At 47.2% G+C, this 18,774-nt stretch overlaps 1 protein-coding gene across 1 annotated transcript in view; it reads right to left on the reverse strand.

The window, feature by feature from the left end:
- Window positions 1-18,774, reverse strand: part of SPATA7 (spermatogenesis associated 7) — a 517,137-nt gene that overhangs the window by 94,848 nt on the left and 403,515 nt on the right. The window lies entirely within an intron of this gene.

Here is an 18,774-nt window from a genome sequence, read left to right on the forward strand (position 1 = left end):
CCACCAGGTGTTGTTCCAGGCATCGAGGTTTGGGCCCATGATAAGTACTTCCGTTTTGTTGGTGGTTAGTTGTAGGCAGCTGTTTTTCATCCATTTGGCGACGGCTTCCATGCCTTCTCGAAAGTTGTGTCTGGTGATGATGGGTTCGTTGGATAGGGAGAGGAGTTGGGTGTCGTCTGCTTATGACACAATGTTGAGTCCGTAGGTTCTGACGATGGGGGCGAGCGGAGCCATGTAGACGTTGAAGAACGTAGGGCTGAGGGAGGACCCCTGGGGGACTCTGCAGGTGGTAGGTGTAGGATCTGAGAGGAAAGGGGGAAATCTAACCCGCTGCGTTCTGCCAGAGAGGAAGGAGCGGATCCAGTCGAGGGCCTTGTCTTGGATTCCTGCGTCGTGGAGTCTGCGTATTAGGGTGCAGTGAGAGACTGTGTCGAACGCCGCTGAGATGTCGAGGAGGATGAGGGCTGCTGTTTCTCCTTTGCCCAGTAAGGTGCGGATGTCGTCTGTTGCGGCAAGGAGGGTTCCGCACTGTGGTTTTTTCTGAAGCCGGATTGGGAGGAGTCAAGGATGTTGTGCTCTTCGATGAATGTAGCGAGTTGGCTGTTGATGGGTTTCTCGATGACTTTCGCTGGAACGGGAGCAGGGAGATGGGTCTGTAGTTTTTGAGGTTGGTGGGGTCCGCCGAGGGTTTCTTCAGGAGGGGGTTGATCTCAGCGTGTTTCCAGTCATCGGGGAACAAGGCGGTTGCTAGGCAGCAGTTGATGATGTGGCAGAGCTTGGGTGCGATGGTGTCGGCTGCTCTGTTGAAAATGTGGTGGGGGCAGGGGTCCGTGGGGGCCCCGGAGTGGATTGACTTAATCGTCTTCAGTGTGTTTTCGGTGGTGAGGGCTGTCCAGTTGTCGATCGCTGGCTTCAGGGTGTCGGGGGTGGTTGGTGAGGGTTCAGTGTGTTGGTTGTCTCGTCGAAGTTGTCGTAGATGCTCTTGATTTTGTGGTGGAAAAAGGTGCTGAGTTTGTCGCAGAGGTCTCGTGAGGGAGGGATGTCGGTGGACTCGCTGGTGGGTTGGGAGAATTCCTTGATGATGTTGGAGAGTTCTTTGCTGTTGTGTGCATGAGGGGAGATTCTGTCTTTAATCGCTTTTTTCCTCGTTGTTCTGATGAGTTGATGGTGGGCATTGGTGGCGGTTCTGATGTTGTTGTGGGCTTCTGTGGATTTGGTGTTCCTCCAGGCCTTTTCGAGGCGGCGGCAAGTGCGGCTGGACTCTCGAAGTTCGGTGGTGAACCATCTAGCTTTCTTGGCGTGGGTGTTGTTGTTTTTCTTGAGGGGGCTATGGTGTTGGCGCTGTCGGAGATTCATCTGTGCAGGGTTCGGGCTGCGGTGTTGGGGTCGTTGTTTTCCACCATGGTTGGGGTGGAGTTGCTGAGTGATGAGGTTAGCTGGTCGTCGGTGATTCTGGTCCAGTTTCTTTGTGGGAGCAGGTGCTGGTGTCTGTGGATGGTGGGTGTTCTAAAGGTGAAGTGGACGCATCATGGTCAGTCCATGGGAGTTCGGTGGTGTGGCTGAAGGTGATGATGTTTCCTGTTGTGAAGAGGGGTTCGAGGGTGTGTCCTGCTGAGTGCGTGGGTTCGGTCACGATCTGGCGGAGTCCAAAGTTGTGGAGGTTGTCCAGGAGGGATGTGGTGCTGGGGTCCTGTTGGTTGTCGAGGTGGAAGCAGTTAGCAGTAAGAAACACTGGGTTTAGAAAGGAGCTGACCTTCCCTTAATCTCACCAAAGAAGGCAGTGTCCTCTGCTTGTTTCTTTCACCTCAAGACTTTGTCCTGCCTTAGGCAAGAAGCCCACAGTAATAACTAAAGTGGGCTCACGGATGAAATAGAGCTATTCCATAGTATTAAGGCCCCCCAAATATTTACTGAGGCTGATTCCACATGAGACTGTTCATCTCCTTTGGAAAATGTAATGCAGCCTCTCTTCCTCAGCAGTCCTTGCTCTGACTCCCACCCCAAGAAAGGTGAAGTTTAAGAGCTTTGTTGTACTTGCCGCACCTACTATGGAGTGACTCCATCTTTTTATAAAAATCAAAGCTCCCTTGCAGGCGCTGGTAGCACATCGAAGGTGAAAGCACCTTTTTAATCACGACCCTTGCCTTTTGGAACAGCCTTCCTCAGACCCCCAGTGGCCAGAAAGTATGCTGACCTTCTGCAAATGAGTTAATATGTGCGTCTTCTCAGTGCAACTCTTGTAAGGAACTCTATTGTCACAGTTTCCAGTTGTAAGGTAGGTGGTCATTTTATGAATAATGCTAGGAGCCCTCTGTGGTAAATGTTTAAATACCTGACATAAACAAGCATTGGCTATGCACAGGTTTACCATTTGTATGGCATGACACTCAAACATGTGCACGCTGTGCAGACATCACACTGCCTAGCTTTACTAATGCTTGTTTGCCCAGCACACTGGGGAGTAAGTGCAAACAAGAGCAGATGAAAACTGAATGTAGCGTTCATATTTCAGGTGCTTTTGTCACCGTTCACTCTGCATTGCTACCGGTCAACTTGCCGACTGGTTTCAGTTGTAAAAATAACCCCACATGCAGGCGACTGGAAGTAGAAGGCCACACTCCAGAAGCCAATAAACAATTGTGAGTCTAAAATACTTCTGTGAGCTGATCCAACATGTGATTGACAATGTTTAAATTCAACAGCTGAAGGTTACGGTGCAAAAAAGGCCAATGGCTGAAGGAGACTGAGCCAAGGCTCATTAAAATATGTATATAATGTAATATGGTCACCGTGAATAGAGCAAGTACCATACACGTCAAACCAAACAAGGTGTTGTAACACCGATAAACACCAGGAATTCTGTGCTAAATCAAATCAATTTAGACTGATTGGTGTGACATTGTCAGTCATGGTTTATACAGGAAATAAGCTCATGTGGTCAATGGTGTCAAACACAGCAGATACAGCCAGACTAATAACTGCTATTAGATATGCATATTAAACTACTATCCCTAGCAGTCCAAAAATATAACTGAATGCACATGTACTGGGTCTGGCAAAGTAATACAATTATTTTAATTAAGTGCTATTAATTGCTTCTGTGGGTAATAGTGGTTGTTAATTACTCTTCCCACAAAAATAAATACAAATTAAATAAAATAACAGCCCGTTATTGCCTTGCAGTTGAGTGAATGGGGGTATTAGCCCTCCCATAGACAATCAAAAAAAGAGTTTTCAGAGTGCAGTGACTTGCCGTTGAGTCGAGTGGCTCAGATTAGATTAGAGTGGAGTGGTGGAGGGGGGCGTGGTTTGGACGCCGAGAGAGATGGCGGCTCGGTGATTCTCTCTGCCCGTGCGTATATCGAATAAGGGCGGAGGAACGGGTCTCGCCGCTTCTACAACGATACAAACAGTGGAATCATCAACCGGAATGTGAGGGGGCTCTCGTGGTGCAGTTTGGAGGTTTTTTGATGCAGGGAAGCGGTCCTACCGTCGCTTCGAGTGCTCCGCCTGAGGATCGCGAGGAGTAAGGCTGGAGACGAGACCGCGTGGCTGCCGGTGTGTTGGCGGCCGGTTTGGAAGTCACCCGTCGGAACCTGAGGAAATCGACACTGGCTGCTGGCTGATGCGGTGACAACCGGTATGTGGAGGGAAGCGCGAAGGTGCTGGTGCGGACGGGCGGCTTAACACGGAGAGGAGTCATTGGCGCCTATCGCGCATGTAAGATGGCGGCACCCGCTTCCTAGACGGGGAACCCTTGTGTAGATGCAACGACGCCTGTGGGGTAAGCGGGGCTGAATGAGGTCTCTGCTTCATTGGTGCGGTGTATGCTTTCTGGAGCAGGTCTGGGAAGGTTTGGATGCCAGAATTACAGCCGTGTCTCCCTCCCATCAGTACGGCTGGTGATACGCTTCGCTTGGAATGGTGGCAATGTCGGCGCTTAGACGTGAATGTGGAGAGACTGTTCTTTATCAGGTAGATCCAAGTGATCTCGGCCGAGCCTGATACACCATAGGCAGTAAGGTCTGCTTTCCTCGATCAGCGATTTCAGAGCCTATATCTGGCAATGTGGAGCTACGAAGGATTCCGGCACTTCGCTGCGAGGTTTTATTCTTGCCAAACTGCTACCCTATGGTTTTACGTGACCATACTATGCCTTCACACACGGCTCTATCATATGACTGCGCGGCCTAGCCTGGCAAACATATGCTGTTTTCCATGATGTGGATACACGTCTATGTCTTCAGATGAAAGTGCGTGCTCCCTCACGGTGATCCACTAATCGCAGGGGTAACGGCCGGGAAAGGGCCAGGAGATATGTTTAAGTTACCACGTGTGGTAGACTTGTTGGATTACTGTGCGTCTAACTGAATCGGCTATTACAAGTCAACGGAGGTGACGGCGACCATAAGAAACTCTGCAAGTAAAGGGTGGAGCACAGGAAGACAGTTGCGACCGACCACGGAATCTGCGCGACTGGCAACCATGGCTGACAGTAAGGACTCGGTGAAAAGCATGAAGAGGCTTAAATCTGACCAGTCGAATCCAAGTTCACCCAGCAAGGGAGGGAAAAGTAATCCGGACCCGATGGACCTGATACTTAATAAGCTAGATGAAGTAAGAGAGCTGGCAAAGGCGACCAAAGACGAAGTAGCAGCAATTCGGCAAGATAATCGCGAAACCAATGCAAGATTGTTGGAAGCAGAATCGAGGATTAGCAGACTTGAGGACCTAGAGGTAAAATCATGTGCAGCCATTAAGCGCTTATGTATAACCACGGATCAAACAACGCGGAAACTGGCGGAGTTGGAGGACAGAAACAGGCGGGGGAACCTACGTATTTTTGGTCTGCCGGAAGGATCGGAGGATCAGCATGGGAGCTGTGGAGCCTTCTTGGAGTCTTGGTTCACCCAGGCTACTAACTTGTCCTTTCACCACCCTCTGGAGTTTGATAGGGCCCATAGGGTGCCAGGCAGAATAAGTAAGAATCAGAAAGGTCCTAGAGCGATTGTGTGTAAGCCTCTACGATACCAGCATGTAGAGCAAATTCTTGACTTCATGCGGAAAAACAATCATATCTTGTGGAAATCGGACAAAATATACATCTCACAGGATTACAGTAAAGAGACAGTGGAAGTTAGGAAGGCGTTCTTGGCTCTACGACCGCTGCTAAAGAAAAGGGGCTTCCAATATGGGTTCGTGGGCCCTGCAAAATATCGTGTATTGGTCCACGGCTCTCCGCACCTTTTTTCAGATCCCTTGAAACTGAAACGCATGCTTGATGGGCCGGAAGACTTAGACATGGAAACAAGTACCTCAGTGGGTGCAGTTGAGCAGGCCTCGGCCTCAGGTTATAAGTGAATGATCTCTACTCTCTTTGCTGCCCATGATTCTACGTGAGCCTCTGCTACTTCATGTGGAGGGTGTCAACAACACGACTCTCCGTTTCAAGACACTTTCCAATGAAGGCTCTGTTGGTTGAATGCAGTTGTTTCTGATACCTGGTTACATAGTATGTTTTCGTTAATGCCTTTCACTCCAATGGGTGTCAGTTGTCTTGGCCCTGATTGCTGTTGGTCATGCTTCACATGCCTCGCATATGGTGGTATGATGGGATAGTTGGTGGCCGGTTGTTAGCTTGGTTGCTGGCCTTAGACCGGCTGAAGAGGTCCCTGAAGGTTGTACTATTAATGTAGGATGTTTGATATTACAGTGGGTAGGAGCATATCTCAGATCAACTGTGTTAGTTCCTCTGTTCCATGTTATTCTCTATTCTGTACTGATCAAGCACGGGGGGGATGCGATGCAATCTCTTTCCAGTCACCATGCCTACAACGTACAGTTGGGGTGGGGAGGGTGGGGGGTTGAGGGGTTTTTGGGATGGGTTATGTGTTCTGTGTCTTTTGCTTTTATTTTCTCTTGCTTGCATAGTCTTCATCTCCTTTATGATCGGGGGTGAGGGTGGTGATGGGTTCGACTACGGCTCTATCTGGGCTCTTGTTGTGGAATATGTAAGTATCAATATGATGATGCAACCTTGTGATGCCAATTAGCTCAATTAGCTCTCCGTTGGGTGTCTGTAATATAGACAGACTGAAGATATTATCCTTTAACGTTAAAGGTCTGAACCAGCCTGTCAAGTGACAAAAGATTTTAGATTATGTAAAGAGATTAAGGGGTGATATTGTGTTACTTCAGGAGACGAAGCTTGAGGCTAAGCAGTTTTACCACCTGAGGAATAAATTTTATAATGAGGATGTGGGTGCTGAGGCTGTGAACAAAAAGAATGGTGTTCTGATTCTTGTTGCGAGGAAGTCTAAGGTAGAGATCTTATCCTTTGAAGCGAGTGTAGACGGTAGATGGGTCACGGCCAAAATGAGTAGGGATATTACAGAGTTTTATGTTACTAACATATATGCCCCCAACACTAGCGATTTGAATTTTTGGAACAAACTGAACAAGCACATTGAAACAATTCCAGATAATGCGGTACACATATTAGCTGGGGATTTCAATCTTCCGATGGATGCAACTTTAGATAGAGACTCACGCTGTCCTTTCAAATCAAATAAATCACATAAAGCTTTTCTCAATTTGTGTCATCGCTTCAACTTGGTGGATACATGGAGGCTCCAGAATCCCACTGGGAGAGATTATACTTTTTACTCTTCCCCACATGACTCGTACTCCCGGATTGATTTTATTCTCATAACACAGAACGGTGTCCCTCGATTAGAGTCTACTACCATAGAACCTCGTGTGCTGTCTGATCACTCGTGCATCTCACTATCAATTGCTAATGTCAAACCTTCCTCTCGCCAGACATCTTGGCGTTTGAATGATGAAATCCTAAATAGTGACAAGCACCGTTCCACAATACATGAGGCGATCTCTTCCTACCTTCAGACTAATAGAAAGGGGGACACGTCCGATCTCACTAGGTGGGAAGCCTTGAAAAGTACCATAAGGGGAGTGTGTATCAAGATTAGGTCAGCAATGAATAAAAATTATAATGCGAAGCTGGAGGCCTTGGAGACCGAAATTATGAATCTAGAGATTAGACACTTAAAGGATAGGGATGATATGTCTCTTGCTGCGTTGGCGAATAAAAAATATGACTATAATAAAATAGTTAGCGAGAGAGCGGGAGTCTGGCTTGATAAGGGTAGGCTTTTTAAGCTTTGTGAGTCTAATAAAGCAGGCAAGTCCCTAGCCTCGTACTTGAAGTTTAAGGTTCAGAAAAACTCTATTAATGTCATTAAAGATTCATTAGGATCCTCGCACTCAGACCCAGACAAAATAACTGAGGTGTTCAGAGTATTCTACGAAGACCTTTATGCAAAGAATAAAGCGGTGGAGGAATCCAGGATTAAGGAGTACTTAGACGAGTGCGATCTCCCACAGCTTTCTGCAGAGGACCAGGTCGGTCTCAATGGTCCAATTAATACATTAGAGATAGAGACTGCAATTAAACATCTAAAAATAGGGAAAGCTCCAGGCCCTGATGGGTTTACCGCAAAATTTTATAAAACCTTCCCCTCCCTTTTAGTTGAACCCCTCCTACATTTATTTCAAGACGTAAATAAATCTGGTGAGGTCAGAGGTACATTGGCGGAAGCAATAATTGCTGTGCTTCCTAAGGATGGGAAAGATCCCTCGCTACCGAAAAATTATAGGCCAATTTCGCTGATTAACATAGACTGCAAGCTTTTGGCTATGATACTCTCCGCTCGCCTCCAGAGGGTTCTTCCCAAGTTAATCCACCCTTCCCAAGCAGGCTTCCTTAAAAACCGGTTGTCCAGTGACAATACAAGGATTTTGGCGCATGTATTAGAAAAAGCGAAACTCCTAGGCACGCCAACTGCAGCAATAACACTAGATGCTGAAAAAGCATTTGATAAGGTTGATTGGTCCTTCCTCCAAGCGGTCCTGTGTAAATTCAACCTAGGGGAATCATTCACAGGACTGGTAATGTCCCTATATTGCTGTCCTTCGGCAAGAGTGAGGGCGGGTGGATCCTTCTCCTGCCCCTTTTGTTTAAAGCAAGGTCCGCGGCAGGGATGTCCCCTGTCTCCCTCATTGTTTTTGTTGGCAATAGAACCGTTCTTATATCATATAAGGAATGACCCCAAGATAGCTGGTATACCGTTTGGAGATTGCACTGTTAAATTGACGGCATATGCAGATGATGTGCTTATTATGTCAGAAAGAGCGGATGAGGCCATACCTGCACTCATGTCTGATATTGAGGAATTCTCCAGAGTATCTGGGTATAAACTCAATAAGGACAAAACGGAGGTCAAGCTACTGAACAATGTTGTGGATAAAAGGATCATTGGGGACTCCGGTCTTACATGGCAGCCTCGGTGCTTTAAATATTTGGGGATAGACTTCGATAAAGATTTGATCTCTACGCTGAAAGTTAATGAAGATCTGACCCTTAAAAAGATATCTACATTGCTGGAGGGTTGGTCTCCAAAGTTTCTCTCCTGGTGGGGTAGAGCGGAGACGCTCAAAATGATGTCAACTCCGCTGGTTAACTATCTGGCCAGCATGCTCCCTATGACGTTCTCGAATAATTTTATTGCCAAGGTAGATCAGCTGTTTGGTAGTTTTCTGTGGCAGGGCAAGAAAGTCAGAGTCTCACTGAAGAAGCTGCAATTAGCAAAAGATAAAGGCGGCCTGGGTCTCCCCTCGTTCAGGAACTATCAGACAGCGTATCTTTGCAAACAGGGTGCCCAGTGGTTGATAAAATCCCCAGCTTATACGCCATTATGGGTTAATATTGAGGAGTCGCTGGTAGATCATGCGCCTCTGGAAGCCCTTCTGACGATGGACCTGTCACACCTACCACACTCCAAATATATTATGCTGAATACTAGAAGGGCATTGCTTAGACTCGACCAAACACATAAAACAAAGTTGACATTCGCTAGGTCATCGTTTATGTCCTTGTGGAGAAATGCCCATCTCAAATGTAATGGTAGTAGACTAATCTGGGAGTCTTGGTCCAAGAAGGGCATTAATTTGGTGAAGGACTTATATGATGATAAGGCTCCACTGCCGTTCTCGACCTTGCAACAGAGGTATGATCTTACCCCGATGGATTTTTATGACTTCCTAAGAATCAAAGCGATGCTGACCGCGCGTAATTTCTCTCCTTATACTCCATGGCTAATTCTTCACATCCCACGTCTTGTGTACGCTGGCCACTTCGTGTCGAGGGTGTATAAACTGTTATTGCCTTTACCCACAACAAAACATAAAAGGGTGGAATCTCTATGGGAGGCTGAGCCAAACTCAACAGGCATAGCTTTTGACTGGGAGGTGATCCATAAGTTGGCCCTTACACACAAAGTCTCACCCATCCCATTCCAAACAAAATATATGTTGCTCAACAGGGCATTTTGGACGCCTGACAAGCTTTTCAAATGTAAACTAAGGGAGTCTGAGTGTTGGAACTGTCAATCAGGCTCTGGCGATCTTGCACACATGCTATTTACCTGTCCTTCGTTAGGGGATTACTGGGGGAAAATATTTGACTGCATTTATCATGTATTCAAGATACGGCCTGTACAGGACTTTGTATACGTTCTTTTGGGGGTGCTGGATCCACAAATACCAACAGTCCAAGATCGTCAGCTTTTGGACTTAATGTTAATAATGGCATGTAAAGTGGTTCTTTGCAAATGGAAAAATGCGAAGGAGGTGAACTTCAAAATCTGGCAGGAATGGTTATCTTTCCTGAGAGGCTCTAATAATCCGGCTCTGCAGGCTCCTACTTGGAGCCCTTCCAACAGAAGGCTTTGGAAATCATTGGACGCATCCTCCTTTCATTACGAGCCACCTTGAGATTTTTGCTGTGGTTGGTCCCTCTGATCGGGGTTGGTTGGGAGTTTGGTCATGATTAATTTCTTGAGCCCAGGGGCGCCGCACCCACACATTAAGCATTGTATATATACAGATGTACCTGTATACTGATGATGCAAGCTGGAGTGGATTTACTTTATATAATTTACATTTGCTATTAGTTTCTATTGATTTTCTGTTTTTGTATTGTTGGACATAGACTGATTTGAACTTTTTTGTACGGAAGAGTTACTGTATTGTCATTGCTATTTCAATAAAAATGATTTGAAATAAAAACAATAAAAAAAAGAGTGGAGGGTAGAGTTCAGCGGTGCAGAGTAGAGTGGCATAGAGTGCAGTAGCGTGGAATGGTGCAGAGTGCAGAACACATCAGAGAGGCGTGGAGTGATGCAGAGTGTAGTGGTGTACAGTGCATTGATGTTGAGTGCAGCAGAGTTGAGCGGTGCAGAGTAGACTGGCATTGAGTTCAGTGGCAGAGAGTTTTGTGATGCAGAGTAGAGTACAGTGGCGCAAAGTAGAGTGATGCAGAGAGCAGTGGTGCAGAGTAGAATAGAGTGCAGTGACAGAGCGCAATGTGCAGTGGTGCAGGGTAGAGGGCCATTGAGTTCAGTGACAGAGAGTGCAGTCTTGCAGAGTAGAGTGTCGTAGAGTGCAGTGGTGCAGAGTAGAGCGGCACAGAGTAGTTTGGCGCAGAGTACAGCAGTGAATTTTTGGCGGCTGGTTTTCAGTAAAGTTGTGTATATTGCATTGGCATAGAGTGCAATGGCAAAGAGTGCAGATTGCTGTACAGTGCAGTGCTGCATAATACATTGGCGTAGAGTGCACTAACGTAGAGTGGTGCCGAGTTGAGTGGCGTTGTGCAGTGGTGTAGAGTACAGTGGGACAGAGTAGATTAGAGTGGCATAAAGTGCAGTAATGCAGAGTAGACTGTCAGAGTGCAGTAGTGTAAAGTACATTGGCGTAGAGTGCATTAGTTTTGAGTAAAGTGGTGTAGAGTGCATTGGCATAGAATGCAGTGGCCCAGAGTACAGTGAAGTGACCCTGAGTTAAATGGTGTCGTACAGAGTAGCATAGAGTGGTGCAGAGTAGAGTGGTATAGAGAGCAATAGCATAAAGTACAGTGGTGCAGAGTAGAACAGAGTGGTATAGAGTGCAGTGGTACTGGATAGATTGGCGTAGAGTGCATTTGTTTTGAGTAAAGTAGTGTAGAATGCATTGGCGTAGAGTGCAGTGATGCAGAGTAGAGTGGTGCTGAATTCAATGGCGTTTAGTGCAGTGGCGCTGAGTACAGTATGTTGTTTCAGAGTAGAGTGGAGTGGTGCACGGTAGAGTACAGTGGCATAAAGTGCAGAGTGGATTAGAAGGTAGTAGAGTGGATTGGCATAGAGTGCACTGGTGTAGAATGGAGTGGTGCAGAGTAGAGTGCATTAGCATAGAGTGAGGTGTTTAAGAGTAGAGTGGCAAGTAGCCGGCAAACAAATGCGCGAACAGGAAGCTCAGGTCCATCCCTCAGATAAGAGCAGCAACACCACAATGGTCCAGAGAAATTGGCCCCTATAAAGCACACATGGCCAGAGGAGTGCACACATTCCCAAACTCCATAAAGGTAGATGCCACATGAAGTTAGGAACACAAAGCCAATCAGGACACAGTACACACAGTACACGCAGTGATAATGCGCTCCTCATGCTGGACATCTGAAAACACTACCCACTGGCCCACTTTGTGTCCACAAAAGGTCGAGCCACCTTCATTTGATAAAGGAATGTGCGCCTTGTCTGTGGAACCATAAATAAAGGGTCGTTTGATAACAAACAAGCATTGCCGGATGTACTTTTATTGTGCCCCAAACTGTATAGAGCCCACACAAATTGATTGTACTTTGTGACAGTCCTCAGACCTGTTTCTCTGGGTTGTACTCCAGACCAAGTGTTTAATTACACCAACTGTTCCTGTTTTGTCAACTACCTCTTGTCTTTGTTTTTTCAAGGTAAATTTATATTCGAGCAACACAGACAACACATCTTCAATTGAAATGAGCATTACATTTGCACATACATAGAGTTTTACTGATAAACTTATACAGCACACAAACAATAATGTGTGGAAATGCCATCACCTAGTGTATTGATTTGTTTTGATCGTGTTAAAATATTTGTTTCTATCACACTTCAGAATTACAGCAAAATGTGCTTCTTACCATAAAATGTGATTCATTTGTGCTTTTTTAATTCTGATATATTCTGGAATATCTGCACAGTTCATTTACAGACATTAAAATGTTGTCGTGTGCTAGAAAAAAATAAAATCATACCATAAACTCTTCCTCTAGCTCTACCCCAGTAGGCAGCATGATTGTCACATAAATCCGCTCGCTTTGAAGTCAGTGAAAGAAAAGTAAACACCAAGCTCACTGGAAGACAGAGCCTGACATTTGTCTTTGAATGCACAGCTAACGTGACAAGATAATAACAAGATTTAAAGGCCTGTTTACCGAAATCCAGTGCTGTTGGAAGAATACAGTAAATAGACTTTGGGAAAGGGAAGGGACGAACTCAAGCTGGACAACCTAAGCAAATAGAGCCAGCAAATAGAGATAGCAGGCAAATCTGTTACGAACCACAAATCCAATGGGCCGAATACATTCCTAGGGAAGTTTTCTGAATGTTCCCAAGATGTTGTTAGCAAATCAGGCAGCTGCATTGTCTCGTAGGCTTTGACGTAAACAGACCCATCCTCCTGCGGAGCTCTCTCAGCCTTTTCTGAAAGAGCTGCCAGTACATAGATGTCTGCGTTGATTCCTAGAGTCCTTGCTTTTGGTAAAGGGAAGCCCCAGTTAGCCAAAGAAAAGTATAACACATTTGTTTTTATTTTCCTTTGGGTTTCATGTGACTAAAAACCAGGGGAGCAGCCCAGATATTGTCTGTGTGCCGGCAGCTCTTAGACAAGAAGCTTTGGGAGTGCAACCAGAGGGTGGAGCTTTGTTTTTCACAAAACATTCACCATCTCAGGAAACTTGTTGGGAGCTATAAGCTAGCAAATGCTCCCTTAGTGGGACTATAATGTTAAATGAAGCTTTGGGAATGCCACCGGAGGATGGAGCTTTGTATTTCACAAAACATTCACCATCTCAGGAAACCTATTGGGAGCTATTAGCAACAGAATGCTCCCTCTGTGGATCTATAATGTTAAAAAGAACCAGAAAAGGGAGCACTCTGAAATGTAGCCATAAAAGGGAGTATAATGATTGGCTGACGAGTTCCTAATGTTCCCGTCCAAGTGCAAATATCCATTGTTTATTCAAATAAAGTAATGCTCTTTGTTTTTCGTGCTATTCGGCCAACAGAGATCATCTTCGATTTTTCTCCCTATATTTTAATAACATACAACAATGACAGCAAGGATCATGATACCTACAGGACATTGTAGCACAAATCAGAGTCATTGTTGAAAAGTCTATACTATCTAAAACATGAATAGGCAAACTCCTAGTTGATTTGGTAGTTTTCTCCCTCTTTCGAACTTCTCTCCCCTCTTCTCTTAGATCAATGATATTGTTTCCAATTGGATTAATGTTGTTTCCTATAGGTATACTTGATCTCCCTACTACTTTTAACCTTACAGTTCTATTGTAAAGATTCTTAATCTTTGTTTTGTATTTACTGTAAAGCTCACAAACACCTGTTTTGGGTAGAATGCGCTAAACAAACAAGCATTTGCAATGCAATAGGTCTCGCATTTATAAGAGTTTGAGCTATTGGCATTGTAAAGTTACAATGCCTTTAATTTATGTTTTGGTTTTAAAACAAATAAAAGGCATTGTCATTTACAATGTCAGTAGCATAAAATCGCATAAAAACAGTGTGTGGAGTGCAGCAGTGTGCGGCATGCAGCAGTGTGTGGCGTGCAGCAGTGTGCGGCGTGCAGCAGTGTGTGGCGTGCAGCAGTGTGTGGCGTGCAGCAGTGTGAGGCGTGCAGCAGTGTGAGGCGTGCAGCAGTGTGTGCCATGCAGCAGTGTGTGCCGTGCAGCAGTGTTTCGTGTAGCATTGTGCGTCGTGTAGCATTGTGCGGCGTGCAGCAGTGTGTGGCATGCAGCAGTGTTTCGTGCAGCAGTGTGCGGCGTGCAGCAGTGTGCGGCGTGCAGCAGTGTGCGGCGTGCAGCAGTGTGTGGCGTGCAGCGGCATGCAGCAGTGTGTGACGTGCAGCAGTGTGCGTCGTGTAGCATTGTGCGGCGTGCAGCAGTGTGTGGCATGCAGCAGTGTGTGGCGTGCAGCAGTGTTTCGTGCAGCAGTGTGTGGCGTGCAGCAGTGTGTGGTGTGCAGCAGTGTGTGGCGTGCAGCAGTGTGTGGCGTGCAGCGGCATGCAGCAGTGTGTGACGTGCAGCAGTGTGTGGCGTGTAGCAGTGTGCGGCGTGCAGCAGTGTGCGGCGTGCAGCTGTGTGCGGCGTGCAGCAGTGTGCGGCGTACAGCAGTGTGCGGCGTACAGCAGTGTGAGGCGTGCAGCAGTGTGTGGCGTGCAGCAGTGTGTGGTGTGCAGCAGTGTGTGGTGTGCAGCAGTGTGGCGTGCAGTAGTGTGTGGCGTGCAGCGGCATGCAGCAGTGTGTGGCGTGCAGCAGTGTGTGGCGTGCAGCAGTGTGCGGCGTGTAGCAGTGTGCGGCGTGCAGCAGTGTGTGGCGTGCAGCAGTGTGTGGCGTGCAGCGACATGCAGCAGTGTGTGGTGTGCAGCAGTGTGAGGCGTGCAGCAGTGTGAGGCGTGCAGCAGTGTGAGGCGTGCAGTAGTGTTTCGTGTAGCAGTGTGCGGCGTGCAGCAGTGTGTAATGCAGCAGTGTGTAATGCAGCAGTGTGCGCAGCAGTGTGTGGCGTGCGGTAGTGTGCGGCATGCAGCAGTGTGCGGCGTGCGGCAGTGTGTGGCGTGCAGCAGTGTGTGGCGTGCAGCAGTGTGTGGCGTGCAGCAGTGTGAGGCGTGCAGCAGTGTTTTGTGTAGCAGTGTGAGGCATGCAGCAGTGTGTAATGCAGCAGTGTGTAATGCAGCAGTGTGCGCAGCAGTGTGTGGCGTGCGGTAGTGTGCGGTGTGCAGCAGTGTGCGGCGTGCAGCAGTATGTGGCATGCAGCAGTGTGTGGCATGCAGCAGTGTGTGGCATGCAGCAGTGTGTGGCGTGCAGCAGTGTGTGGTGTACAGCAGTGTGTGGCGTGCAGCAGTGTGTGGCGTGCAGCTGTGTTTCGTGTAGCAGCGTGCAGCAGTGTGCGGCGTGCAGCAGTGTGTGGCGTGCAGCAGCATGCAGCAGTGTGTGGCGTGCAGCAGTGTGAGGCGTGCAGCAGTGTTTCGTGTAGCAGTGTGTGGCGTGCAGCAGTGTGCGGCGTGCAGCAGTGTGTAATGCAGCAGTGTGTAATGCAGCAGTGTGTGGCATGCGGTAGTGTGCGGTGTGCAGCAGTGTGTGGCGTGCAGCAGTGTGCAGCATGCAGCAGTGTGCAGCATGCAGCAGTGTGTGGCGTGCAGCAGTGTGAGGCGTGCAGCAGTTTGTGGTGTGAGGCGAGCAGCAGTGTGTGGCGTGCAGCAGTTTGTGGCGTGCAGCAGTGTGTGGCGTGCAGCAGTGTGTGGCGTGCAGCAGTGTGAGGCGTGCAGCAGTGTTTCGTGTAGCAGTGTGCGGCGTGCATCAGTGTGCGGCGTGCATCAGTGTGCGGCGTGCAGCAGTGTGCGGCGTGCAGAAGTGTGTGTAATGCAGCAGTGTGTAATGCAGCAGTGTGCGCAGCAGTGTGCGGCGTGCGGCAGTGTGTGGCGTGCGGCAGTGTGCGGCGTGCAGCAGTGTGCGGCGTGCAGCAGTGTGTGGCGTGCAGCAGTGTGAAGGCGTGCAGCAGTGTGCAGCGTACAGCAGTGTGCAGCGTACAGCAGTGTGAGGCGTGCAGCAGTGTGTGGCGTGCAGCAGTGTGTGGCGTGCAGCAGTGTGTGGTGTGCAGCAGTGTGTGGTGTGCAGCAGTGTGTGGTGTGCAGCAGTGTGGCGTGCAGTAGTGTGTGGCGTGCAGCGGCATGCAGCAGTGTGTGGCGTGCAGCAGTGTGTGGCGTGGTTTGTAAACAACAAGAAAAGCGAACATCAAAGGAAGGGTGGTAGGGAACGAGCATATGGGGTGTGAGTTATAACGAAAGTTAATTGTTGTAAGAGGGGATGCAGGAAGTGAGGCGGAGCGCGCGCTGGCGAAAGCAGTCTGCTGCTTTCAAGTCCGATGCCAGATGCCAGCTTCGCGCTTGAATGCCTCCCATGCACTGGCGATAAACCGCATTCCTAAGGTCTTGTGCCCCTTACTAAATCTCTCTGAATGCGTGAGGCGGCGCACGCGCAGGAAGTAGCTGGTGGCAAATGGAATGCGCGTGGTTGTGCGCGTAACCGCCACCCGATCCGCCTGCGAAGCCTTTGGGAGCATTTTCAGAAGCCCCTACATAAGTCTCGCTGAGAAATCGCTTACGCGATAGCCGGGCGAGACCTAAAAATGTGAAATAAGTAAAGAAATACATTATCATATGCAGAAGATTCCTGCTGGAAGGCCGACTGAAGTTGGTTTCTCAATGATTACTACAAGACAAAGATATCTTTCCATACACCTCTGTTATTTTGGCTTTGCAAAATTATTTTGTGAACACATATATAATCCACAGCATCTTTGTTATTGACTGGTACAACAAGCAGTGGACCAGCCAAAACGTCATGCTTTGCCAGGTCTTGTAGATGGAAGTATTCACAAATTATATTTATGTGTGTAGCAGGTCAAAATGCTGTTAGTCACTTTTAAGCATGCCCGTTTGGTTTTACTAAAAATGGGGGGAAAGTAGGAAAAAAATGACTGATTTGCATATGGCTGGGTTCAAACTGGAATGACATGGGGAGCAAAACAACTATAGATCTAGGCCCAGATTTCTGTACTGGGGTGAATGTATGACATTGTTCTGCAGTCTGTCCATCAATTGTTATTTACGCAACTGTCATCCCAAGTGGGACGGGTATGCCCAGACGTGGGTCCCGTGCTCTCCATGCCACTGGAGTCAAGCTATCTTGGCTGATGAGGGGTGAAACCCCGAAACCGGTCATAGGATTCTTGTCTCCAGTCCAGGGAGGACCTGACCTGGCAGTTCGGGCTGGACTGTTCCCATTGGTCGCAGGGTCAAGACTGATTTGCATATGGCTGGGTTCAAACTGGAATGGCATGGGGAGCAAAAAACTATGGATGTAGGCCCAAATATCTGCACTGGGGTGAATGCATGACATTGTTCTGCATTCTGTCCAACAATTGTTCTTTTCGCTTTTACCAACCCAAAAGGAGCAATAGTCTTTCTGCCTACCCTGAGGGCAAACTGGGAGGTTTACCCCAATCTTCCCCACTGGGGGCAGGAGGCAGAAACTAGACATCTTAGCAAAAAAAAAGAAAAAAAAAAGGACGGAATAGCCCACTCTGGCATCAGGCCATGCCCCCGCCCCAGAAAGGACCCAATGTCTTTCTGCCATCAGGTTATACACTCACTCAATCTTTCTGACCCTCTGAGGCCTACAGCAACTCTATCTCCATACGCATGACCAGTGAGAGGAAATATGTTTTGTTTTGAGTATAGATTTGACATTTGGCATGGAAAGAGGGGGCGAATCCTAATTTCCTCTCACTTGCCATGGTGAATAGCTGCACTCAGTCAAGCTCTAGTTCAGATGGAAACCAGGAAACCCTAGGAACCATTGGCATTTCTGAAACCTAGGGATCCAGGGTGGTGTGAAGTTAGTCGATCGCACAGTTTCCTTACTCATATACCCCTGCAAAACTTAAACTTTGGCTAAAATCGAGCATTTTCCTCAAATTTCTGTGAGGGAATGTTTTGGACTCTGCGAGCAATAAGATCCCTACTGCCCAGGTTCCAAAACTTATCCTGATAAAATGGTACCCCCCTTGTGTGGCTGGGCCTAGTGCCCATGACGAGAATGGAGGAAAACTGTGACCATATTAAGTCAAGATGATCTTAGCATAGTCCCTGGTTTGACCTGCTCCTTTCAATATATAGGCTCACCAGATGAGCATATGACAAGAGTGAGACTGTTTTCCAGTCCTGGGATTTACGTTTAAAATCGAATGTCTTCTGGGTGTTATATTGTTGAGTCATTTCAACTCAACTTGACCAACACAACTAACAGTTGTTTGTAAAAGGAGACCCTAGGACTGGAACAGGGTGTCCCTATGATCTAGAGTCATCTGCTGAATAATCGTTACTAGACCTATTAATTCCCATTTCAGATTAGGCACTATCTGCAAGTCCCTAAAATAGGCAGCCCCTTTTGTCCCTTAAAAATATTTGGATCTCAAGGTTTGTAAACACTATATACCTGCAATTGGGTACTCTATTCCTATTACAGACTTGGAGAATGCTGCTCATTCTTAGTTGAGACCCTTTAGCAAGCAAACTGAAAGAATTAATTACACTATTTTTTTAGAGAGTTTTATATAGCGCAAAGTTGATCGGGGATCAGAGCGCTTTACATAGCACCAGTTGCGTTACATTAGGACACATTCATTTTTGTTAGGCACAGGGAGATTAAGTGATTTGCCCAGAATCACAGGATGTTCAGCGTCATTGCCGTGACTCAAACCCAGTTCCCCAGATTCGAGGTCAACTGCCTTAGCCGTTAGACCAACTCCTCTCTCCTATTTGTTCAGCAAATTGTAGCTTTTCATTCAATGAACATCTTTATGGAATTAAACAGTCTTATTTTAAAATACACTCTTCTGGATTTCAAAGGTAATTTCAGACATGTTCCCACTCAAATAGACAATATAATATGGTTACATTACTGTAAAGGAAATTCAGTAATAAACTGTATAGCTTTTAAACAGCCCAAGCAAAATTACATTTCGCTTTCTTCCTGTAATTATTTTT

This window comes from Triturus cristatus, chromosome 9 (genome assembly GCF_964204655.1).
Source record: "Triturus cristatus chromosome 9, aTriCri1.1, whole genome shotgun sequence".
NCBI lineage: Eukaryota > Metazoa > Chordata > Amphibia > Caudata > Salamandridae > Triturus > Triturus cristatus.